This window comes from Festucalex cinctus, chromosome 10 (genome assembly GCF_051991245.1).
Source record: "Festucalex cinctus isolate MCC-2025b chromosome 10, RoL_Fcin_1.0, whole genome shotgun sequence".
In the NCBI taxonomy this organism is placed as follows: Eukaryota; Metazoa; Chordata; class Actinopteri; order Syngnathiformes; family Syngnathidae; genus Festucalex; species Festucalex cinctus.
Window position 1 is genome coordinate 26,222,180 of NC_135420.1, and position 26,993 is coordinate 26,249,172.

Consider the following 26,993-nt stretch of genomic DNA (forward strand, 5'->3'; position numbering starts at 1 on the left):
TTGTTTCTGTACGCCTGGCGTGTCGGGTGTCGTTAGGACGACAGCGGATCGATGCCTTCGTGAGGTACTCGAGGTCCGCCGGTGTGATCAGCTTACCGCACGTCTTCCTGGAAGCAACCGGCGCTTTGTTGCGCTGAAATGAATCCCCTCCCCGCCCCCGAAATCTTCACCCCCGATCGGACCTTTCGATTGGCAGCTCCCAAAATGATACAGATAAAACCCCAACACTGCTTTGTCATTCCTATGAAGGGTTTTTCTTGACAGGGTGTGTCAACGGCCGTGCGCTAGCGAGTGTCTGCCGTGACACAATCGACGTCTACGCAATCCAAACATGATCGACGTGTTTGGTCTCGTGTGGGACAAGACGGAAATTTAAACTCGCCCAAGTTGTCCAAAGTGTCAGCAGACGTCTGCTGTCTAATTTGTTTTCAAGTGTTCAAGCGCTCCGAAACGCTCAATAAACGGATTATTTGTATTTTATGTCTCTTAGCCATCAATAGCAGTCTTGCTTCAACATTGAAGGCCCTTTTTTCATAGACAGGCGCCAGTGTGCTCGGCATAAAAACGTGCTCAAATTCATTTTTCGTCTACGGTAAATCGAGTTTACCGTGTTTCGGAACTTGGACGAAGGTTGTTGTTTCGTTTTTTTTTTTTTCTAAGCTGTCAAAATGTGTGACCTCGAGTTTTGAAGGAGTTCCAAGTCATGCAGGCTCATGATTTTAAAATTGAGTTGGAAAAATTCAGCTGTCAGAATGTGCGACCTCGAGTTTTGAAAGAGTCGGGGTTTCAAGGTAAGGTTTCAAAAGGATGATTTGGCTTCCAACGCAGGTTACAGTTTTTAACAGCTGTTGCAAAATTGGGTCACAAAATTCAGCTGTCAGAATGAGTGACCTTGAGTTTAAAAAAAAAAAAACATGCATGGGAGCCAAACCCTACTTTGAAACCCTGACTTGTTTAAAACCCGAGGTAACGCATTCTGACAGTTGAATTTTTCAACTAAATTTTGTAACAGCTGTTAGGTTGTGACATGTTAAATCCTCCTTTAACAGTAGTGACACAATTGAGTTGCAAAATTCAGCTGTCAGAATGTGCGACCTCGAGTTTTGAAAGAGTCGGGGTTTCAAGGTAAGGTTTCAAAAGGATGATTTGGCTTCCAACGCAGGTTACAGTTTTTAACAGCTGTTGCAAAATTGGGTCACAAAATTCAGCTGTCAGAATGAGTGACCTTGAGTTTAAAAAAAAAAAACATGCATGGGAGCCAAACCCTACTTTGAAACCCTGACTTGTTTAAAACCCGAGGTAACGCATTCTGACAGTTGAATTTTTCAACTAAATTTTGTAACAGCTGTTAGGTTGTGACAAGTTAAATCCTCCTTTAACAGTAGTGACACAATTGAGTTGCAAAATTCAGCTGTCTGAATGTGTAACCTTGAGTTTTTGGTCAAGGTCAAACCTTCCTTTGAAACCCTGACTCATTATCCTTGTTTAAAGTTTGAAGATCATCCACTGATTTGCTTTTCAACCCGGAGCCCATCTAGGTTGAGGATACCAAAATGGTGTCAGACAGGATTCAGGGGGATGTTCGTCTCGTGTTCCCCTGCGACGTCGCGGCAGTGAAGTGACACGAAGGCTCGGGCAGAATTCAGGATGGAGCCGCTCCATTGCATTAACCCGCCGGCCGTAATCCGTCACGTGGTGGCTGCGAGCCGCGCGAGGCCGAGGGCCGCCCGGCGTAATGGAGCGGACATCGATCCGTCCTCGCCGTCTTTAGCTGATTGAGTCGGATAATTAAAAAGCCTGTCGTACGGCGCCTCCATTACAGATTGTTTGTTTAAATGCTTTCTTTCTGTCTGGGTGCTCTACTGTGTACTTTCCACCAGTGGTCATCAACGTGGGGCACTCGGTAGTCCCCAGGCTCAGACGGTCACCCAAGAGAGCATTTTTTCAATATTGTAGAAATACTTTCAAAAACACTATATAGGCATGGGCCAATATTACATTCTGACTGTATGATAACCGTGAGCAAAAATATCAGCTATCACGGTATTAAAATTACAGCATTAAAATTACCTTTAAAAAAAAAAAAAAAAAAGTAAATAAAAACAGCACTTTTTCCATTAAACATCATCTATTTTTATTTAAATAAAAAATAATACAATAAGAATAAATAAAAAAAACAATTTGGATGGTACAGAAGAAACTTGTACTGTGTTAAGTTTACATAAACAGAAAAATACTAAGTCAGTGTCCCATAACTGGCGAGCTATTTTTAGAGCGGACCTATGACCTACTCATGTTGTCCTTGGGGCTAACTAGTAAATGACCACTGTAGTTTGAATGTATGAAACTTCACACACACAAAAAAATGCTACATGAGGTAAATTGCGAGGGAACAGTAAGTTGATTCTAAATTATTTTTGTCAACTGGGATCCAAACGTTTACCACCATCAATGAATATATCCGTTAGTGCTTGCGTTTTCCAACTGTGCCCGGCTTGTCCGAGAAATTCAATTCCGCTGTAATGACAAACAGATCCCAGTAGATGGTGCCGTTGCATCGCTTTAGATTTGAAGTCAGCATAACTTTTGAGTACAAGACGCTTTGACGTGTCGATTATGAGGAAGAGACCGCTGAGTGCTTTTCACAATTTTACCAACTTAAGTCATTATAAGTTGTTGCTGCCTTGATAAACAAAAGATGAAGGGGGCGGGGGGGTCTTCATGATGACATAATAGCGCCTTGGCGGAGGTCATGATTAGAAACACAGTCATCACAGAAGCGTCATGAGTGGAGCGACGGCCCATCAGGGGATCAAAAGGTGACCTTTCGCCATTACGAATGTGTTGCGACGTTGTCAACCTTCATGTGGCAGCGCGCGGTGATGGCTCAGCGAGAGGAAAGAAGGAAACGAGGAAGGAAGGAATGATTAAGAGACCTGCTCTCACCTCCTATACAACAACGACCTCGTCTATGTGTAATTCCTTCAATATGATAATGGTGAGCAAAGCGGCATTTTCCACATTCTTAGCCATCACGCAAGTGGGGGGAAGAAATTTATCAATATAATTGCAACGATATTAGTTCATCTTAAAACGGACATTCGTTCTACCTTTTCTACCTTTAGGGTTAAGTGTTAATTGATTTAATCATTTTTAATTTGTGAGAAATGCATACATTGTTCTTAATAAAAAAATAATAAAAAAAAAAAGTATTTTTTGTGCTAAAACAGTAATTTAAGTTGCAACAACTTTCAAATGTGCATTATTGACATTTATGGCAAAGGTGGATGTTTGTTAGGCCATCGAAGCAAGCAAGTTGTTTGTACCAAAACAAATTTCTGAGTTGTTTTGACTTCTGTCTCACATCAGCAATACTTTAAATACATATTTAGTTGAACTGCCCATCTTGAAATTTTTGACCAAGTTTGTTGCCTTGAAATGTTGACTTCATCCAACTTTTTTTTTTTTTGCTCTGTCCATGTATTCTATAATGGCATATGTTTTTTGTTGTTTTTTTTTTTTTTAAAGTAAAACAAAACTAATTATCTAACTATGACATTTCCAAAACACAAATGTAAATTATGTAATAATGTAAGTAATTAATTGCATGGAAATATTATTAAATAAATAAAAAAAACTGTCAATTAAATGTATTAAATAAAAATTAAATCGAAAAAAAGACTAGACCGTTATTTAGTCATTTTACCATTTTCATTTGAGGAAAATAAATGCTCTAAAATGAATGACAAAATTAGTACAGCATTTTGTCAATATTTTATAATATGGGGGGAATCTCATTTTACTCAAACACGTAAAATACAAACAGCAAAACTGCTAATTTTGCAGTGCTTTCTTAATTTTTCATTCTAATGAAATATAAACTTACTGTAAATATATATAACAAATGTGAAAAAACCTCCACAAATAATGAAAGTGAACACAAATTGACAAATTACATCTTAGTTCAATATGGGAGGAAAATAAAGTGTATTTCCCATCATGCACCTTGCTTCTTTACACGACTTTTGAGTTGCTCTCTGACAAGCACGTCGGAAATGAGTGTTCCTTTTAAGGTTTTGATGAATGCGCACGTCCGGGTGTTCCTAATCCAATAAGTGAACACAAAAACAACAACAGCCTCAAACCGTTTCCTCCACCTGCTTTTTCTGCTCTTCTTTGAAAGGACGCGAGGCTAATGAGCCGCGCGCAATGAGCTAGCGCCGCGTACTTTGAAGCTATCAATACGCGGCCGCGCCGAGTGCATTAGCGGCGTGATGTCTTGTGACTCGCCGCCCGCCCATTGGCCCGCGACCGCTCACGTGACGACCGGTTATATTTCATCATTTGCGCCGCCATCACTGCCCATTTGGAAATGTGCAAATTCTAATTAGCCACGAGCCTCTTGTTCCTTAATGCTTTGAATATTAAATTATTCCTGCGCTCCCTCCCCCTCGGTGGAAACTATGCAAATGTGCGCTCGTATGTCAGCGGCTTTCCGAGGCCATTCTCGTTTTGTTACGTTTGTCGACGCTCTCTTTGTTTATGCGCATTAGCGCTTGTGCTTTCGGACGCCGGCTAAGTGAAAGTGCGGCGGTGTTTTGTACTTTATGTCCATTAAGCTGCCGTTCACGTGAGCGCTCAAAACTGCTTAATGCTCGCAAAGCGACTTTAAAGTGCACAGGCGCTAAAAGATGTTAACGTCCACTATTTGTATGCACTAAAGCGACGTTTAAAGAGGTCCAAAGCGGTATATACTGTCTGGGCTAAATGCACATGCGTGACAGAGGAAATGTCAACGAAAACAACTGATATAATGGCTGAAAACCAAACAAAACATTGCGCCTGCCGTAACGTTTTTTTTTCATCCTTTAAATTGCGTCTTTGTTGTTGTTTTGTACAATTTCAATGACATTTTGAGGGCTCTGTATTTTCAAATAAAGATTGAAGCCACAAAGCCAGTTCACTGAGCAACATACATTTTCTATCATGAGTAGACCCACAAAAAAAGTCTCACACAGTTTGGAATTGAACAGAGAGTCGACCGTTTTTGTTTTGGCCATTCAAAGACAAACTTCTGTACTCGAGTTTCTGTTCGAGTGCTACCAAACTTGAAAATCCAGCCCGCAAATTCAGTTTCACTTTGCAACATGCAATTTGGTAGGCATGTTATTATGAGTAGACCCACCAAAAAAGTCTCAAGAATCATGACTAAAAAAAAGACACAGGAAGTAAGCAAATTTGGTCTGAAGCAACCATTTCAGTCATTTCATGGAACTGCTCAAATGCAAATTTGTCCTGAGGATTAGACCCACAAAAAAAGTATCAACAAGCCATGTCTGGAAAAAAATAAAATAAAAAATACATTAATACATTACCTTTCCGTGACCCCAGCCAACTTGCCTGACTACTTTCCTCTCGACCAAAACCGGACCAGAACTCCGAACTATCCCTTTAAGTCTTTTCTTTTTTTTTTTTAATACACAAGATTTTGTCCAATTGCTACCAAGTTTGAAAACTAATGCCACAAAACCCGCTTCACTTCGCAACAGGAAATTTGGTAAGCATATCTACCATGGGTAGACCCACAAAAAAAAGTGTAATGGATCAAAAAAAAAATTTACCGATAACCAGCGACAGGCAGTCACAGGTCACATGTAAAACAGAAAAAATGGACATGTCGTAGGTCAATTGCAGGATTTTGAAAGTCATAAATTGAATACCGTATCATAAAATTTTGGAGGATGCCTTGTGGTCTTTTCACACGATTTCCTTGGCGGAGGTTCCCTCTGTTTAATATGTGCAGTCAGCATTTTGCAACGGCTGAACTTTGATTAAAAGAACGTCAACGCGTCTTTATTGCGGCCAAACAAGCTCCGTAATCAACTCGTAACGCTTTCAATGCTAATTTTCTCCCGCTCGCTGCGGCTTAATGGACTTGTTACAGCTCCGCATCGCCATTATCCCGAGGAGGAGCGGGAATTAATCTTGCCGGTACAAGCGTGCCGATCTCCCGCGTTAACAGCTGGATCTCCAATATGCTCCCGGCTCGGCTAATTAACAAACCGCAGCAGATTCCAGCAACTCCGCTGAAAAGTTATAGCGACGATGCCTAGGTTGGAGGGCGGGGTATATTCTCGGGGGAGCTTGTGGTGGGCCGCAACCAATCTTTGTGCACGCCTCATCCCTCATGTGCGACCGCTCGTCATGTCCCGTCAGTGTCGCGGTTACACCTGAACACTCGACTGGTGCCAAACACCTGGCGTCCGCGTGGCTCTGTCCAAATGAAAAATAAGCATAATCTGCGTCCGGCAAATGAGGGAGCTCGTGATGGATTGGGCGCCCGATTATGCAAAACGGACGAGCGAACCGCCGAGTAGCCAAAACAACTCTGTTCTCCTCATGACCGCTACATTCCAGTGCTGTTATCCGAGTTAGCACAACTGTTACATTAAGAAGCCGCCAAAAACGTTTTGACGGATAGTTTATTAGGCCATGCTAATATAGTTTATACCTAAATGTGATGCGGTAGTCGAGTGGTTAGCACGTCTGCTTCCCAGTTCTGAGGTCTCCGGTTCGAGTCCAGGCTCGAACCTTCCTGGGTGGAGTTTGCATGTTCTCCCCGTGCCCGTGTGGGTCTTCTCCGGGTACTCCGGTCTCCTCCCACATTCCAAAGACATGCATGGCAGGTTAATTGGGCGCTCCGAATTGTCCCTAGGTGTGCTTGAGTGTGGATGGTTGTTCGTCTCTGTGTGCCCTGCGATTGGTTGGCAACCAGTCCAGGGTGTCCCCCGCCTACTGCCCAGAGCCAGCTGAGATAGGCGCCAGCAGCCCCCGCGACCCTTGTGAGGAATAAGCGGCCAAGAAAATGGATGGATGGACCTAAATGTGATGGTATGTCCTGGTATTCTTCTGATTTTACCCTAGGATTAGGATAGGTTCGGTATAAAGGTGCATTTCTTTTACTTTAATCTGAGGATATATTCTGGAATTGAAGGTATAGTCTAGTCTGGTATGTAGCCCAAGTATAGGGGACAATCTGTGTAATCTGGAGTGGGAGGCAAATCCATATTTTACCCTGGAATTAGGCTATCTTCTGTCCTGGTTTGTACCCCAATAAAAGGGTACATACTTTGGATATGGCATTTTTTAATCCAGTGCTAGAATGTGAGCGGGGCTCGTCTAGTGTATATATACCCTTGGGTTAGGGTGCATCCTGTTCTGATTTTATACCCCAAGAATAGGCTACATTTGGTGAATTTTAGGGTCCAGTCTGGATGAGTCCAGGTTTTACATTGGTGGGTCAAGTTTTTTTTTTTTTTTTCCCCTAGGAGAAAGGGCATAATCTGAAATATCATGGTTTACCACATGTTGAGGGTATATTCGAGGATTGTCTGGTTCTCTGCCATGGTTTGATGCTCCAACCTGGTTTATACTTTGGAAATTGGGTATAATATGGACAATGATTTATGATACATGGTGAGCTACATGGTATATTTTAGGATTGTCTGGTTCGTTTAAAATTTATATACCTGTATATTGAATATAGAGTGATGGTCCAATTTTGATTTTACCTTGGTGTTATGTAAGAGCATGGTCTAGTCCGGTTTATGCCCAGGAGATGGGGCATAATCTGGACAAACATGGTGATGTGTATATTCTAGGATTGTGTAGTCTATACCCCTTTGTAAAATTTGGGGAAGTGGTATATTTTGGGATAGATTTTGTGAGTCTGTGGGCCTTCGTGGCTTCTCTAGTTTTTTTTTTCTTCTATTTGTCATTTTAAAGGAGCGCTATGTTACCCGCTAGCTCATATCATGTGACTGCGCCGCCTCAAATATCCGTCGCTTGAAATATCGACTTCAATATCTCATTTGTAGGAGAAAAAAAAAGGAATCATGTCATCTGGTGATGTTAAATCCATACTCATTTGCGCGCTGAATGTCGGCAGAACGTGCCAGAACAGAACAGAGACGATGGGAGAGACATCCCCCTCTCGGAACACCGAGCTCAACTCCTCAACGAGGGACAAAATGGAGGCGAGCATTAAGGCCAAATGAAAAGAGCTATTGATTGTGCTCTTAATGCCTCACTTTCTATTTGCCTCATTTCCTAAATGCACGATAACAAGAGCTCACCGTAGCTAACAATGCTCCTTAACGAGCACTCGCAACCAAAGAATTAGCGGAATGATTCACAGATGTTCCACTCCTCTTAATCTCGGTCATGATGCAATCGAGACACCGTTTGATGATTTTAAAACGCGATCGTATCGTGTTAGCGGCAAGATGGATGATTGGACGAGATGGGAATGAGGTTAAAATCCACGAGTTTGTCAATCAAATCAAAAGATGTTTGCTTGATGAGGTCCAGATGGTGAAGTAAAACAAAGTGAATTGTTGGATTCCATCACTGTGATGAGCTTTCGTGACGTTCAGTCTGGACTACATTACCCATAATCCCAAATAGCATAGTATAAATCTTTAGCCAGAAAAGACTACCACTCTGTTTTACACATTACACGCACCTCTATTTTCCACATTAGCATTAGCTTTGGCTGTCGTCACAGCGCACCGCTGTTTTACATATAAGGTTAGCCAGCTATCATATAATAACATATTTTGATTTTGAAACCACAATTAGCATCATACAGCTAACGCTACCAACATATGCCACTAGTTTACATACAGTTAGCATAAGACCTCTAAAACAACGATGTCACACCTCTATTTAATGTAGTTAACTTTAACTTTAGCCAACTAATACTTCCACAACACACCTATATTTTACATACACTGTTAGCATTAGCTTTAGCCAGCTGACATGACCACACTGCACTTCTATTTTGCATACCATGTTATCATTAGCCCACATGACCGCCTCTTTTTTGCATATACAAATTAGCATTAGCTTTAGGCAGCAACTTACCTCTGTTTGAAAGTGCTAAATGTGACTTTACTATCTTACATAATGTAGCAAGCTAACATCACCACAGTACACCTCTATTTTACACTAGCATTAGCTTTAGCCAGCTAAACCCACAACACGATAAAGAATCATGGATAAAAATCATGTTGCCCTAGTTGCCAAACTTAGTGACACAAGAAGCTTGTCAAATGGTCTTTTAATCAGATTAATCTACGTGGATTTAGCTGTGCGGTTAATGCGTGTAAACATGAAAGCAAGAGCAGGTTAATCTCACGTGGCTTTGATGTACTCGAACGGTGAGTTAATTGTTGACGTCACGCGATTGTATCAGCTGATGCTATCAGCGCGTTTGCCTTACCTGAGGCCACATTTTTTTCACAAGTCAAAAATGTTTTTAAATATTCAAGCATGGTAACACAAACTTTGATTGTTATCTGTACACGTTTTTATTTGCGGTTGGTCACATGTCCCTCAACGCTAATCAGTCAAGGCGTAAATTGTGAATCCAGTCCAAAGTCGAATGCCCATGATTAGTCTTGGGTGCAAATTTTTGAGAAAAATATCACATTAAATGTCTGGATTGAAACTATGGACAAATTGGCAGTAAGTGAAGAATATAATGATAATATTTTTAAATTTAGGTAGCGTTAAATAATAGTGGGCTAACTCAATTTTTTGGCTCTTTTTTTTTTTTTTTTTTTTTTTTTAATTGTTATGTTATATAAATGAATAGGAAAAAGGTATATTTCATACTGTATGAATGCTGTTATAACTCAAGTCCAAGTACACAATATCAACTTTTATCCAATTCGTTGATGTTAGTTAGTAAAATGTTGATTTTGAACATTTTCACTGCGTTTTAATTCATCCACAGAAGAAGTGGATCTTGGTCGAGCGGGACAACTTTAATTTTCGTGCTCCTCTTCTGTTTTTCTTTTTGCTGACTAGGCTTCTTCTTCCATCCTGGGACAGTGGCATGCCGGGGACCAGATGGTCCCGTCTCCCCCCCCCCACTAGGAGCGTCGCTGTGCAGTGCATCCGGAATTGGGCAACCACTCTCGATGGACACTTCATTAGGTACGCCATCGAATAAGCGTCAATGCAAAAACTTCCGGTATTCTTTTTATTGCGGTAGATTTTGATACTAATATTTCATTTGAATTAAGCACTGGTAAGACACCCATTTAGCATATTTCAATACTCATATTAATGTGATAAATATTATATACATTTTTTAGCATTTTTTTTAATACTCAATTGGGAAAACTATTTAAAAAATATCCAAATTAACGCACTACTGTAGGTTAATTAATTCAAGCATTATTCAAGTTCTTGATTTATTTCAAATTCCGGTTTCAAGCCTGGAATAGGGTTGGATTTAGGCTAGCAAAGAAGAGTTAGGGTTTTGAGCAAGAGGTGGGGTTCAAATTAAGGTTTTAAATTAGGTGTCCAGCTGGGCTTCTGTTATGTTCTGAGGTTGGATCCCAAAAACGCAGACACAAATACGATTTTAACTCTTTATTCGCACGACATCGAGAGGCGTAGAACAAACTTGACTAGACGAGAAACAATGAGAATGCATCGAGAATCAGAATTTTAGGTTTTGACCACTGGTTAGGGTTTCAATGTAGACTTTCAAGACGGGTTTCAAATTTGGGGTTTCTTTCACAACATGTTTAGAGTTTGGATTTCTAATAATAGTTGCATTTTTGAAGTGATGCTTTAAGCCTGAGTTCGGGTGTTAAAATAGGGTTTCAAAGTAGGGCAGGTAAGGCCAATCTTTTCATGTTACCGTTTATAGCTAAAACCAGATAAATGAAATGTTGCATATTTTCATTGTTTCAAGTGTTGCCTAATGAGTCACTTGTACAAGTGCAAGTTTAATTCCCTTCAAGTATTTCGTTGAGAGGTTGACACGGAGCTCATGAATAATTAATGAGCTTGTTCAAGTACCCCCCCCCATATCTCACTGGAGGGCACGAGCGAAATAGTTGAACTTCCATCGTCATCCAGTCGGGATTAAGCTGCTCTGCACGTGTCAAAACAAACCAGCTGATTCGTTCCTCTCGGGTCTCACTTTGGACTCATTATTGAAATCATCTTAAGGTGAAGACGAGCCGCTGGCTGACAGGACGATTACCAGGCGTTCACTAACACCACCTGACATCGCACCAGTAAGCTTGCAATGCCGGGGTTAAGGTTTCGAAGTAGGGTGTCGGGGTTTCAAATGAGGGTTTCAAGACATGGTTATGGTTTCAATTGATTTTTAATTTTTTTAACAATATGGACTGCAGAGCGCGTCACCCTATCCCTCATTTTCTGTGAAAAGTAGTCGTTTAGTGTGGAGGGGACGTTCACCTTGCACCGTGACACCTCACAATCCTCTGGAGTTGTTTGGCAAAAAAAAAAAAATCTTGTGTGATTGTGACTATTCATCATCCAGCTCGGCGCTCCTAATTGCGGCCCCGTCGACAAACTCTCAGGTGGGCGTCGCGGACTATTAAAGGCCCAAAAAGCCTTGCTCTCGTTTCCCTCACTCTATTTTCTTATTTTTTTTTTAAGTGTTACTTATTTAGCCACTTCCATTAGCCAGTTAGCCTCCTGTCAGTGCAACTCAGTCCCATCATCCCTCACTAACCCCCCTCCCCACTACCCCTCCTTGGAATTAACAGGTAATTTGTAAACGTCACTTTGGGTTAGACGCCTCATTTTGTCGCCGGCTTTCCCAACAATCCGCCAGACGCCGGCTAATTTTTCCTTGTCGCACGCGCACCGAATTCGACGGGCAAATAGAGTTATGCTCCGCTAAAGGAATAAACGAGAAGCACTGACGAGCTAGTCCATCAATCAGTGAGAAGTTAGTTGATATTGTATGACAAACATGCAGTATTAATAGCAACATATCAGACACGCATAATTAATTACATCATTTCCTTTTTTTTTTTTTTTTAATGTGTGTACTGTTACTTAGAATTTTCATAGGGGAAAAACAACTTCGAATCTGTCTAGAAAAAAAATTGACTGGATTCTCCTAACTTTTTTTTTCCTCTGACTTTTTGTAAAGATACTTTTTTATTTTATTTTTATTTATTTTTTTTAAGTTTTTGTTCAAAAAAAATATTTCGTAAGATTACAACTTTTTTCTTAAACTTTTTCTTGAGATTAGGATTTTTTTTTTCCAAAATGAAACAAGACTTCAGTGTGAATACTTTTTCTTGAAGAAAATGTCACTCATCTTGGAAAATTAAATTCTTGAAAATAATGCTAATTGTATTTTTTTAAACTAACTTTTTTTATTTGAAAAAAAGTGACATTTCATGGAAAAAAAAATTGCTACGATAAAAAAAAAAAAAGAATTTGGGATTTTTTTTTAAACTTGAAAAAAGGCATTTTTAATTATTTAAAAAAAAAAAAAGTAAAAATGCACGAATTTTTGTAATGAAAATGACTTAATTTTTCCTCAAAGAAAGTTGTTTTTTTCCTTGAAAGAATACAAATTTCAAAATGTAAAAAAAAAAAATCACAAATAATTAGCATGTCAACCGATATTGCACATCCGTTTCTTTGTTTTCTTATCATCCCCCTCATTTGCCAGTGCCGTTTTTCTCTCCTTTCATCACGCTGAAGTATATAGCCTAGTGTAAGGCCGCATGCTCAAGGTGGGGAAAACACAGAGAGGTGGCACTTTTTCGTCCCATTAGCGAAGGGGACAAGCTTAATTAGGAGAATGAGATAAGGAAGGATGATACGAAAAGGAGAGCAGGAAAGAAGGGAAGTCGGTCCAAAATGGGTGAGTGTGATTGATTCAGGGCGGAGGGATACCCTTGCTGTAATGATAGCTTTATAATTAAGACGAAAGAGCGCCAAACGCTCCAAAGACGACGCAGTTGTTTTGTCAAGGAGCTTCAACGCTAACATTAGGAATCTAATTGCACTCAGGCAAACACTGGCGTACCCGCACTTGTCCCTTCTGGTTGTTCCAAAAGCTGTACAGGTCACTGCTATATACTGAAGGTAATGAGTAATTCAGTTGTCATTTCAAATAAACCAAGCTCTGCAAACTGGAAATACATTTTCACATATGGCTTCTTGAGATTTTTGTGTCAGTCTACTCATCAAAGACACGTCTACGAAATTTCACATTGCTAAGTTAAACTTGCTTCGGAGGCAGAATTTTCAAAATTGTTTGTTTGAAACTATATAGTTCAAAGGAAGTCATCTAGCGTCAATGATGGAAAATTAAATTAATTAGTTAAAATAAATTATTTTGCATCTTAGTGTTACCGTTTAGTCAAGTACCCATGATTGATCCAAATATGTTTAAACTGAACCAAATTTCTAGGATTAGTTTACCTTTGAAGGAACCAAAATGTGCTTAAAATGGCAGCTTCAAGCCAAAAATGTCAGACTTGCTGTTCGTCTTACAACATAGTTTCTTCTTCTTCTGTGGGTCTACTCATGATAGACATGCCTATCAAAGTTCATGTTGCCAAGTGGAACTGTCTTGACGGGTTAAATTTTCCAAATTGCTGCATTGTTAGTTTTGTGTTTTCTGAAAAATAACCAAAGTAACCAAAATGGCTACTTCATACCAAAATGGCTGACTTTCTGTATCTTTCCGGGCATGGCTTCTTGAGACTTTTTTTTGCAGGTGTACTCATGATAGCTGTGCCTATGAAATTTCATGTAGTTACGGTTAACCGGTTTACGAAACTGAATTTTTGAAATAAAAATATTAGATCTTTGGATGTTATGGCGAATGACCTAATTTTACCGCCATGCTCCGCCCACACGCAATTATAAAAAAACTAAATTCTTCGCCATTTTACGTCATCCATCATTGGTTCCAATTGGGCAGCAATCAGACGAAATCTGTCAGACACTTTTGCCTTTGAAGGACCTTGGAAATAGCCCAAATGACCCTAAAATGGCCGCTTCAAACCAAAAATGGCAGACTTCTTGTGTACGGCTTCTTAATTGAACAAAAAAAACGAGGCGAAAGGCATGTGTTGAACAGCATCTGATATGCGATGATGATGACGAGGGTGATGACGATGAGTCAGTGTTCACATGGCGGCAGATTGGAGCACCATCTGTGCCGGTAGCACCATCACAGCCTGGTGTCCGTCGCTAATGAGCTGGACTCACAGAAAACAACAACTAGAATACAAATATAGAGAGAAATGGGTCACTCCAGAAAGGAAAATCAGTTATCGAGAAAAAAAAACCCAAAACAACTTTGTACAAAATTGTACATTTTTTGGATAGGCGTTATTTTTGGAAAATAAATAAATAAATCAACATTTTTAAGAAAAATGTTTGTTCTTTCTAGGAAAAACGAAAATCATATATATCCAGACTACCAGGGGGGAAAAAAATTAACTCACCAGTTATGAAAAACAATTTATATTTTATCAGTGTTCTGCGTTGCCCATCCACAAGTAACAACTGGAAAGCAGAACCCCAATGACTAAACTATAGGAATAATACATGCTGATTGAGTGTATGGAATCACTCATATTACCTTCCCAGTTAGAAAGTGTTCTTTAGTTTCACACACACAAAAAAAATGAACACATTGGGAGAAAATCCCATCAAAACGTGTCATGTGTCAGATTTAAATAAGCCGTTTTTTAAACCAGGAAATCAGCATACTGGCTGGCTCAGAGGCTAACGTGCTAAAGTGCGCCACCGACATGATTGAATGTAATCTGTGGTGTAGTATGCTAATCTTTAGCACTGGAATATTAGCGCCAAGGCAGAAGGTGTGCGCTTGGAAGTGTGCATGTGTGTGCGTGCGTGCGTGTAGCTCGCCTGTGTGCACATGACATTGGTGACATGATGCATCGTGTTCTTATGGATCAGTGACAAATGTTTGTGTGCTAGCAGGAATATAGTTTCAATGCAGCTCATGTTTAGCGGTTACGGTATGCTAACTAGCAACAATATGTGTACTTGTGGTGGAATGCTCACTTTCTGTAATCAACATGCTCGTCATTGTACCCTAACTTGTTATGCTAGCTCACCTTGTGGTCGTATCCGACTTCCGAGTTGTCTGGAAAGCAGCATACGTTTTGGAATGGAACGCTAACTGTGGTCGCTAATCATGGTATGCAATCTCGCTATCGTAGTTCACTATTCTAGCTTGCTTGCCTAGTTTACTAGATTAGCTCGCTTTAAGGAAGGCAGGATATAAGAACCTTCCAGTAATCTCAACTGCATCATGTTTTGTCATGGCATGCTAGCTACCATCACTAGATATTGTAGGCTAACTTGCTAAGACATATCGTCAAAAGTCGTAACTCATCATGGCACACCAGCTAGCTATGGTCACTAGTCATGATATGCTAACACACGAGCCCAACTTGCTATTTTAGCTTACCAGCTAACTTTGCGGTATTATTTTCTACTTCATTTGTCCTAACTGCATTGCATTTTGACGTAGCATGCGCGAAAACTATTTTTTAGCTAGCTGTGGTATGCTAGCTTGCTATATTAGATCACAGTTTTTGCCTGCTTTATTTCCTACTTACCAGTTGCGTTGAATACAGTACACTTTTCGCCAGAGCATGTGAGCTAGCGCGGTAAGTTTATGCTAGCTCTTGTGCTATGCTCACTCATGGTAAGGTTGTAACCCATTTCCTACTTCACATTCAACTTAAAAGCAGCTTTTGTTTTGGCATGTTAGCTACGTTCACTCGTGGTATGGTAGCTAGCTATGGTTAACCGCAAATCTACACTTGCTAATAATGCAAAATCACTATCGACCCAGCGCCTTTCTTGTTGTGACTTCATCGGGACACACGCGCTATGACCTTTGCCAACATGGCCGCCCTCCCTCTCCGCATTGTCGCAAACGTAATTTGTCAATGATTGAAGGATGTTTGATTTGGACATTTTCTTAGGGTAAGTGCTCTCAGAAAGCAAATTTAATAAGAAAAATGCAATCAAAAAATCCTCATTTTCTTTTACTTGAAATGTCATTTCCTGACATTGCCTAAAAAAAAAAAATCTGATTGATCAAATCTTAACGAGCGATGCTATTTGGCGGAGTGGACTTACGGATGTTGACCTTTTGTGAAAGCCACGCAGAGAGACATCTGGCCTGCGGGGGGAGCACTCAAGGATTGAAGGAAATCACCCAATTAAAGGAAAATACGGAGCAGTGCAATAAAACAGATTAGATTACACAGCGACGCGAGTCGCTAGTGGGCTGCACGTCCGCCTCGCACTTCTGAGGTTACCCCCGTTCGTTCCGCCCAGTACATTGTTTGTCGATATGTACCGTATACAGTAGCTGGCTGGCGACCAGTCCATTCTGGGTTTCATCTTTCTGCTTCCCTTCCTTGCAAAGAAAGAGATGAAAATGCAGCACACACAAGTTGCCGTCCCGACTAGCGCGACTTTCTGGTGACGCGTCAACGTGGACGTGATAGATGGCTAAAACGAATCCTCGCGCGTGTGTGCGTTATTTAGCGCACGACATGCAAATGTTTACAGACGTGGAGCAGTAGATGAAGATAAGCGCAGAAGTGCGACGTGTCCTTGAGGCTTTGAAAAGCAGATCCATTTAGATAGAAAGCAAGACAACGAGCAAGACGAGGAGGAAGACGAGGAGGACGCCTCTCATATCTGCGCCGCCTTTGGAGATAGCATCTTAGGCAAAGTAGCTTGAATGCTGATGACGATCCAATTACCACAGCCACACAACACATTTGCAGACGGGACGACTTACTTTTTGCTTGGCATCTTTAGTTAATGACTGTTCCCCCCCCCCAAAAAAAAATTTTTTTTTTTATTTACTTGTGATATATGGCTTGAAAATGTAGTTTGCATTTTGCAAAGTCACTTTTTCTGGACCAATCTATAACTAGGCTGAAAAACGGACCTATTCGCAGCTAACATCAGAAGTTATATTTTCAAAAAGTCATAACATTGTATTACTCCCCTGACCAAATATAATTAATATTTTTTTTTAATTATTAATTTTAAGCGGAAATAATTAAAGGCATACTTGACTCATTGAACAATTTCCAGGAGGAAAAAGTTAACATTTTGTCAATAATTAGTGGTAGGTAACTTCATTATTTTTGATGTACAAATAATACCTTTAAAAAGTAATTTTTCTACTTGCTGTCGACTGATGATGACATCACCTGTGCTGAGGAAGTAGGTAACGGCCAATCATGGCTCACCTGTTTTCTGGGTTTGATCGGTAAACTGAGCCATGATTGGTCGTAAATATATATATAAATTATATTCAAAACAGGGTTAAAATGGAAATTTGTTCAACCGGTGTTTTATTTTTCTTTATTTCTTATTTTTCTTCATTTCTTAGTCAATTCTTTTTCATACGAAAGTCATATTTTTAAACATAAAAAGGAAATTGTCATCGCTAGCTTCCCTCCAACTCCTGCTGGGAGGAAAACCAACGACATGAAAACAAGACAGGTTACCCTCCGCCCGCACCACACGACCCCCCCCCCCCCCCCCCCCCCACCACCACCATCCGTTGTGACAAAACGTGCTAATGCATTCCCACTCATGGTCGGCCGCCATTTTGTGTACGTTTGAAGGCGAGGACGGACGCGGCATGCTAGCAGCTAATTAGCGGTGGGGGGCTTGGCCAAATGGGCCTCAGCGGATGGACGCGCATGCGGGCCTCGGGAATGCAATTACAGAAGCGACTCGCCCACGAATACACAAATCTCTTCTCATTCATTCCCTCCCAACAAATAAGTCTGAATCTCGCAGAGGGAACATGCCTGAAGCAGTCCATGTAAAATAAAGGAATTAAAATAAAAAAAGTTGCTGCATTATGAAAATTATTATGGTTTTTTTTGTTGTTTTTTTAAATCGATATCATATGCTCAGGAAGGGGGGCAATACAAGTCACTCATATTTAAGGCAAATGATATCTCAGTTGGTCAGTTGATCATTTGGTGTTATAGTACAGCAATTTGTTACATCAGCCAATCATAATCTGTGTTCGAAAGAAATAATTATCTGTCACTATATATTGAAATGTTATATATCAAAAAGTACTAGAGATGATGATTCAAGGGCTGAATACTCGCACTGGTGTTGGTCGGAAAAAAGTACTGAACATTCCATATTTATATTAGTTGTAATTTATTTTTATTATTTTATATTCATTTCCTTTTGTGATTTTTTCATGCATTTACGGTTTTAATTTCTTTTCATTTAATTTTTATTAAGTCTTGGTAATTTTGTATTTTTTAATTTGTTTGTATATATATATATTTTTTTTTAAATAATTTTAAATTGCAATGTGTTTGTTGCTGATGTGATTATTTTATCTTATTTTCAGTACATAATTTTTTTTTTATATTTGTTAAATATATTTTTTGTCATATACAATATCTAGTGTTTTGTTTTTGCAGTTCTTTAAAAGATATTTAATGTTTATTTTGTACTGTATATTTTTTTTAATTAAAAAAAACATTATGTTTGCTTTATTTATTTATTCTTTGGTATTCTATTTTATCCACTTGCTGTATTTAATATGTTGTAGTTACTTTTTGAAATATTTTTTCGTTTTTTTTTTTTGCCAGCACTGACTGAGTGGACAGGTCCAAATGGTGTTGGTGGCGGTCCAAAACACGAGCGCAGGGAGATGACCTGAACAGGTCAGCTTCTTAAATACCCTTTATCGCCCGACTCCCCTTTTTAACGCCGTTAAAATATGCAAAGAGGCTAACGCTAAGCGCCGCTGCCTACATTATTTATCCCGCTGGGAGTGGAAAAAAGAAAAGTGTTTTATCAGTGCATTAAGCTCGGCTTTGCTTCACTTTTTTGAAAATATTCACATTAACCAAAAGTGGAGAGCGGACTTTTTTTTTTTTTTTTTTTTTTTCTTCCTCTCCAATGTTTGCTTAAAAAGCGCAAAGCAGACACTTTTGAATGGAATCGCTGCAAGCAATGCTAAAAGCTCAACATTTACATCAAGCTACTGTACATGTGACAAAACAGTCTGTTCATGGTCAAATTGAAATACAAAAGAACCAAAGAATTTTTTTTTTTTTTTTTTTTTTAGCACTTGAACATGTTAATCATTAGCCCATCAACATGGACTGTCATAAGGCTATGTGGTCGTTTTACACAGGGTCCAATTTTCCCAATTTTATGTTTGACAGTAAACTTCAACCGGGACATTATACAGCACGTGTTTTACATTTGGATGTAAATATGAAGTCTATCAATGGTAACTATCATGAAAATTTGGTTCAATAGAGGTAGATACGATCCAGGATTCTGATTTTTGACTGCTGCCTGTCAAACACGCTTGCCAGCCATGGCGACTGCAAAGTGACAGGTCAATTGGTCATTTGTGCTCGGTTAAAAAGGCCAAAGAGGCTCGCTAGCACCAGCGTGCTAAAAGCTCTCAACTGCAAAGTAGTCTCTTAGCGAGTGCGTGTGTGCGTGTAAAGACTACTTCAATGGAAGTGGCTCTCCACTTATGACAGCTGAGTGCAGAGCATCAATCACGTGCGCAGCATCCAACACTCGCAAACCAGAATTGTGCTTCATTTTTGCAACTGCTGTAATATATTGTTCTACTTTTGTCATTTATCATGCCTTTATTAGTATTTTTATAGTAGTTATTTTATATTCATCTATTTTATCTCACATTTAGTTTATATTTTTAGTTATTTTTTACTTCATCTTTTCTAATACATTTTAGGTATTTATTTTGTAACTTAAAAAATAAATTGTTTAATTTAATTTATTTTAATATTTTATTATCTTATATTATGTAGATATTTTAAGTGCAACTGGTAGTTTTTAAAATGTATTTAATTATCTGTTGTATTAAGATGTTTTTAAATGCATTTATTCATTTCTTTTTAATTCTTACATATTTTTTAGAGTATTTAAAAATATATATTCAATTTTTTTTCATTTTTTTTTTATCTTGTTTTATTTATTTATTTATTTTTAAACTGAGTTTTACTTTGTCTTTTATTAAACAACAAGTGAGTGAGTGAGTGAGTGAGTGAGTGAAAAAATGTTTAAAAAAATTGTGCGTGCTGTCAAGTTGCCGCGGGAGTGACGTCATGCAGCCGACAAATTTATATTTTCCTCATTATTGTATCTTTTTTTTTCTTCTTTTTTTTAATGCAGCTGGTGTTTGGGATCTCTATTACCATGTGGCGGGACACATAGCTTGGCGCACGTGTTTTTGAGTTATCAGGTGGTTGTATAAGGCGTCAGATGAGAGGCCGCTGGATCATTAACCGAGCAGCGGCAACATGTCAGGTTTTGCACAAGACGAGCGCTTTGAAGCAAAGATATCAGACAGTGTCGCCCCGGGCTACGAACGGGGCTCCATCCCATAATAATAATAGTAATAATGATACTAAAGAGCCGCTGTCATGTCAACGGCTGCCTTCTTTTTCTTCTTCTTCTTGTTGCGGGGCCTTTCGGCGAAAGCGCTTTGCCTCGGGTAAAAAATGTACATGAGGAATCCTTTGATCAGGTTTTTACCTTCAAGTAACCTCACACAACATTTAGTGCATGTAAGCACTTTTGATTTTTATTACTGACCACGCACTTCTTGGATGTTCCATCAAAAGTACTTTCTGCAACTTTCCTCCTCTTTGCATGCACAAATCAACCAACCGTCAATGTACCGCTTTATATTAAATGTATATACAATTCGAATTCACTATATTATGTATCATAGTTAAAGTTTATGTTGTTTTACTGGACCATATTGACATATTTAATGTTCCATAAAACATTTAATGTGCCATATATAATGTATACATTTCTAATGTACCACATTTACATATTTAATGCCCTATACAACTCAAATATTGCATATTTATCTAATTGTTGAGACACCTCTATTGTGCCATATTTACATATTTAATGTATGTACTGCATTTACATATTTAATGTACTATACAACTCTAACGTACCATCTTTACATAAATATTGTTGTACAAAGTATATACTTCCAATGTAGCTACCACAAATTCATATTTAATGTTCCAACTATAACAAACCATATTTATGTATTTAGTACAACTCTAATGTACATATGTAAAATATTATACATCACTAATTTGCAGAATTTACATATTTAATATTCAATGCAACTCAAATGTTTCATATATGTAAATGTAATCCATTTACATACTTTATCTTCTATACAACTCTCATCTTTGCACATTTAATGTTCTATACAACTCTTATATATCATAATTGTTCCATACATTAGGGTGCCATAATACTGTATACATCTCTAATGTACCAAAATTATATATTAAATTTTGTAGTATACAACTAAAATGAACCATATTTACATTGAATGTTCTATACAACTCTAAAATAGGATTTTTATTTTTATTTTTTTTTGTTCAATCCAACTCTATGGGGCCATTTGTACAATTCTATATAGCTCTCATGTACCATATCTACAGTATAATATTTAATGGCCTATACAAATCTAGTGCATCATATTTACATATTTAGTGTTCTATACAACTAATGTATCATATTTAATGCCTATACAACATTACCTATGTTGCCTATACACCTCCAATGCTGAATATTTGCATCACATTTCATGTTCTATAAACATTATAGGAGGAAATTTACAACATTTTATGTCAATACTGTACACTTTTCATTGACCACAATTGCATATGTAATGTGGTATACAACTCTAATGTATCATATGGCCAACACATTTAATATCTACACATTTGTAATGGTGGATATTTACACAATATTTAATAGCTGTAATGTCGGATATTTACATCCCACTTAGTAACTCTCGTGTAGCTTATTTACATCATCTTTCTAAGTCACAGTCGTGGCACCAGAGGACTATGTGAATAATTATCATGTGCACCGAGGCGAGCCATACGCTTTCTTTTTTTAGCGCGGCTCATTTGTGCGCACCCATTCCCTGTACCCCCCCCTTTTTAAAAAGACAAATAGCACGGGCCAAAACTAATTAGCAAACCAGGAAATAGTTAGACGCCCTTTGAAAAATCCATCCTGAGGCGGGATTTCATTGTAGGGACGGCAAGGAGATGCCCCTCCTCCCCCACTGAATCCTCATTAAGTTTGGGGGGGGGTGCATTCCTAGAGGGGTGCAAGACCTGACCCACCAAATCGGCCCCCCACTCCCTCCCTTTTCCCCCCTTCGGCGGCAAGTGCAAGGACGCATGTGTCGCGCCGCACCAGCCCAGCCGGGCCTGACGCTCGGCTCGCGCCACCGCTGGCGTTTGGAAAGTCCACCCGGACGGACCTCCAGGAGACGAGAGCAAGGACGCCAAAGCGGCTTCCTCTGCTGCGCCGCCAAATTAAAAGTGGCCGTTTGTGCCACTTCCTGCTTCATGGTCACCGCGACATGCCATTGGGGAGCCAAAAGTGGCGGCGTCACACAAAAAAAAAATACACTCACAAAAAAAAAAAAAAAACATGCTCTCATTATTTAGATGCCCACCAAGGTAAAGTCTGTGGAACGCCCTCCCTGATACACTGAGGGCACCACAACCCACTAACTGTCTTAAAAGAACTCCTAAGACATTTATTTTTAGCAGAACCTATGGTCCCCCCCCTCTTAGATGTTTTTATTTTTTTTTAATAAATAAAAATGCACGAAGTTTTCTTTTCTAGTTGTAGCCCTTTGAGATCTTGTAATATAAAGGGCATTAGAAATAATGCATTTATTATTATTATTATTATTATTATTATTATTATTAAAGTCTCACAAGATTCGATGAAGTATCGTGATTTGTTAGCAGTTCGAGTTTTACATAAACATAATAATAAAAAATAAATAAAATACTGAACAAGCTAAATACTTTTTTTTGGACTCATTTAGATTCCCAACAAAGTGAAGTCACACGAGATTTGATAAAGTCTCACGTGATTTCCTGAAGTCTCATGTGGTCTGAGCAATTCTCACTTGATTTGCTTGACAGTTGGAATGCCTCTTTTTTTTTTTTTTGTAAAACTTGTGGAATCTCGAGGTTTGCTGAAGTCTCGTGTAATTGTCTGACATACATTTTACATAAAAAGAATAAACAAAAAAAAAAAAGTGTTGGCTATATTAGTCAAGTACACTTACTTCCATACTCAAAAATGTGACACTGTCAAAGTTAAAGGGATACTTCACTTATATAGCCCATTAAAGCAATAAAAAGTTAATATTTTGTCTATAATTCATTTGATACTTTCATTATTTTTCACGTACAATTAGTACCTTTAAAAAGACATTTTGCAACTTGCTGTCGACTGAAAATGACATCACAAGAGCTCAGGTAACCAATCAAAGCTCACCTGTTTTCCAGGTTTGGTCATGTGACATTCACAAGCTGAGCTGTGATTGGTTACCTGAGCCCTTGTGATGTCATTTTCAGTCGACAGCAAGTTGCAAAATGTCTTTTTAAAAGGTACTAATTGTATGTGAAAAATAATGAAAGTATCAAATTAATTATAGACAAAATATTTATGTTTGGCTGCCAAAAATGGCTAAATAAGTAAAGTATACTTTTAATGTTTGCAACCCGTTTAGGTGGCAACTAAATAGGAGCCTGATGATGATGTGTCGAAAAGCATCAAAGGATTGCAGGGCGCTGATTAGCTGATTAGCTACAGGAGGACATATGTGCAAATAGCACACGCACCTTTGCCACAGTGCTATACCCGTTTATGCAGCGTATCTTGGCGGCGCCGCACCACTTCTACCGCCATCCTACCCTCGTTGTCCCTCACGGCTGGCTCTGTCCCGTTGTAGCCAACGGCCTCCCCTTGAGTTCATTAGCCCCCGTGCTCGACAATCAGGCCACAGGGCCGGGGGCGGCGGCAATGCCCCTCTGTAGCAAACCACGTTCCCTCTAAGCGGCCGACTTCATTAATTAGGCGTCATTAGCATCTAGCGTGTCACGCCACGCACGCCATGACTTGAATTTACATAGAAGGATGTAGTAGGACAAACGGGAAAAACAGCAAAACAAAGCTAACAAAAACGATGCCAAAGATGCTAGTTTGGGTTTCTACGGCAGCCTGTTGAGGCAGCAACCGAGATGTGCTGAATTAATTCAGCACTGTGGTGTTTCCGGCCACATTAAATATGTTTTCTGACGGGGGGAGAGAAAACAAAAAAAGTAAATACTCTGTCTTGATCTCTGCTGCCCATTTAGTCAACAAACAAGTTAGGTCTGAATTTAGTGTCTCCTCAAGTGGCTTATTCAAAAATAAAAACAAAACCAAAATCTTGACTTTAAAGCATAAATTCTGCTGAATGTTCTTGTATGAACTTGTTCCACACATGAACTAATCTGTGGCCCCCCGTTTAGGCAGCAACCTCGAAAAACAAAACAAAACTAGTAAGCAACTAAAATTAAGTGAATGTTTGGTGTGTTTAACTGGGCAGCCCGTTGAGACAGCAAACTAGTTAGGTCTGAATTTGTAAATAATTTTAAATTTATAAGCATAAATTAAATGTATAATGTTTTATTGTTCTTATACATTGAAGAAACAAGGTTATTGTTCACCCCGGTATTCAACAGTGCAGCACAGCAAACTAAATGGGCCGAAATTAATACATGAAACTTGTTATCATACATTCGTGTTGATTTCAATAAAATGCAATTTTATGACGTGAATATTTATTTCTTTCGTGGACTTGCCGTCGTCTTCCTCTGGCGGCCTGTTTTGGCGGCATGCTCGCGTCATCAAGCCGATTTTCAACATCGGCAATCGGCTCTTCTTTGCTCCGCCGCCATTTAGCCCATTCGCCCCGCCGCCTCTTCTTCCTTCTGATTATTATTACCACGGCGAGCGGGACGAGGAGCGTAATGACAAACTCGCCATTCGCTTCACGCGCCGCCGCTAATGGCGTGGTTTGCTTCCCTCATGCTAATGCCGCGCTGTTTTTTTTTTTTTTGCGTGCCTTTTATGTTGGCGGGCTAACGCGGCCGACTGTGGCGCCGCGTTGATGCCTCGCATGTATTCATGGCGGCGACGCGGGTCAGAGCGTCGCCAGCCGGCGGCTTGCTGTTTTTATTCATGGCGCGGCGGGCATACGCGCACACCTGACACCAAATGTCAGCGCTAACAGCGGCTAAATGAAGCTTTGCTATGGCGACAGGCGTCCGCTCAATGTTGACGGCGCTTGCTGGGCAAAGAGCAGACGCCCGCTTGATTGGCTTTTCGTCTCACTTGACCATATTTTGATTCGCATAACACAGTCAGACTGCAAACATCACTTTTGACCCCGTTCGTTGATATCAGTGTGCAGATCTTTCCTTTCTGTTTTTACAATAATATAGGCGAATTTTGTCTTGAGCATTTTACAGTATTTTGAAAAATGTTTTGTTTTGCATAGAACAAAGCTTTTCTTTCTTCTTTTTTTTTTAACTTCTAAAAGTCCCCCCCCCCCGTAGTTTTATTTTATCTGGAAAAAAAAAGTAATGAATGAATGAATGAATAAATAAATAAATAAATAAAGCAATATTCAAAAGCAACATTATTTTTCCTCAATTTTCTTTTTATTTTACCAGAAAATTGTTTTATTTATTTATCTATTTATTTATGTATCTATTTATTTATTTATTTATTTTATTTATTATTTATAAGTGTTTGAAAATGGCAGGGGAAAAAAGGCAAATTTTCACCAGAAAAATGTGTTTTATTCTAGGTGGGGGGTGAATTTAATTTTTTCCTAAATTAGTCATGTTTTTTTCCTTGAGAAAAAAAAAAATATATATTTTTTTAACAAAATATTTTAAAAAAATTCTTGAGCCTCCAAAAATTAAAAATGAATCCATAAATAATTACAACCCAGTACAGGAAAAAAAAAAAGTCTATTCTATGAGGGAAAAAAGTAGGGGTTTTTTTTGTTTGTTTTTTGCTCAAGAAAAAAAAAAAATAAATACTTTTTGTCCTCAGAAAATAACTGCTTTTTTCTTTGTAAAAAGTTTTTATTTGCAAAAGTTTTTGTTCCTTAAAATATTATCCTTGAAATCTTAATAAAAAAAGTTACAATTTTCCAGGAGAAAATGATAGACAAGTAAACAAAATCTTGAAAAATGACTCCCCCCCCCAAAAAAAGCAGAGTGTAATTTTTATTTTTTTTCTTGCGAAAGAAGTATTGATTACGGCTGGCATTTGGACAAGGCTTGTTCTTGATTGCGGCGGCGTCTTCTTGTGCCGACTTCATAGATCAACATAATAACATTTTAATGTTGCCGCTTGCGCTGCAGATGTAGTGCACATGTAGGCCAGCAATGACCATCATCATCATCATCATCGTCGTCATCATAACGGCCATCATCACCATCTCCATCCTGCTAATGCTTAACATTAAGAAGCCGCCGCCGCCGCCGCCGCCCCCATGAAGACGTTTGTCTTTTTCTCTTTGGTGGCTGCTGAATGTGGGCCATCGCCGCCAGTCATGTCATGTGACCGTGGTGAGGGGTTGCATTCGTGTCATTCGCACTTTGGCCTCACAGCAATAATTAGCACAGGAGCTGTGTCACTAAACTACAGATATATATATATATATATATATATATATATATATATATATATATATATATGAGAGATAAATTTTAAAAGAAATACAATTTTGCACTATTATCTTTTTTTGTGAAAAAAAGGAAAAAAATCAGTTTTTTATTTATTTAATTTTAAAAATGATTTCTCTTGAAAAATGTTATTTTTCACAAAAAGTGAAAATTTAAAAATAGTAAAAAAAAAATATATGATAGTTTAAACAAATTTATAAACAAGTGTTTTTGTAAAAAAAAATATATATATATATAAATATTTTAAAATGGAGATTTGAAAAAGTTTTTTTTTTAAGCATTTTTCACAAAAAGCGTCACTTTTGGTTTGAAGCGCCCCCCATTATGATGTTCATTTGTTTGAGTTTGGTGTGTACGCGAATGTGGGCCACATGCAGCAATGAGTTATGTTAATGTGGGGTTGGGGGGGGGGGGTCTGGCAAGGGCTACATTCATTTCATTAGCACTTTGGCCTTACAGCAATAATTAGCAGAGTAGGTGTGTCACAAGCAATCA

General features: G+C 38.8%; 2 long non-coding RNA genes across 2 annotated transcripts in view; one reads left to right on the plus strand and one right to left on the minus strand.

Annotated features, from left to right (window-relative positions):
• The window catches only part of LOC144027755 (uncharacterized), a 30,153-nt gene extending 11,278 nt beyond the window's left edge, over positions 1–18,875 (plus strand). Inside the window, exons 4-5 of the long non-coding RNA XR_013285532.1 lie at positions 9,874–10,002; positions 18,501–18,875. This is a non-coding gene — a long non-coding RNA (uncharacterized LOC144027755). The remainder of the gene's footprint in view (positions 1–9,873; positions 10,003–18,500) is intronic.
• Positions 1–26,993, minus strand: part of LOC144026729 (uncharacterized) — a 65,795-nt gene that overhangs the window by 11,656 nt on the left and 27,146 nt on the right. The window lies entirely within an intron of this gene.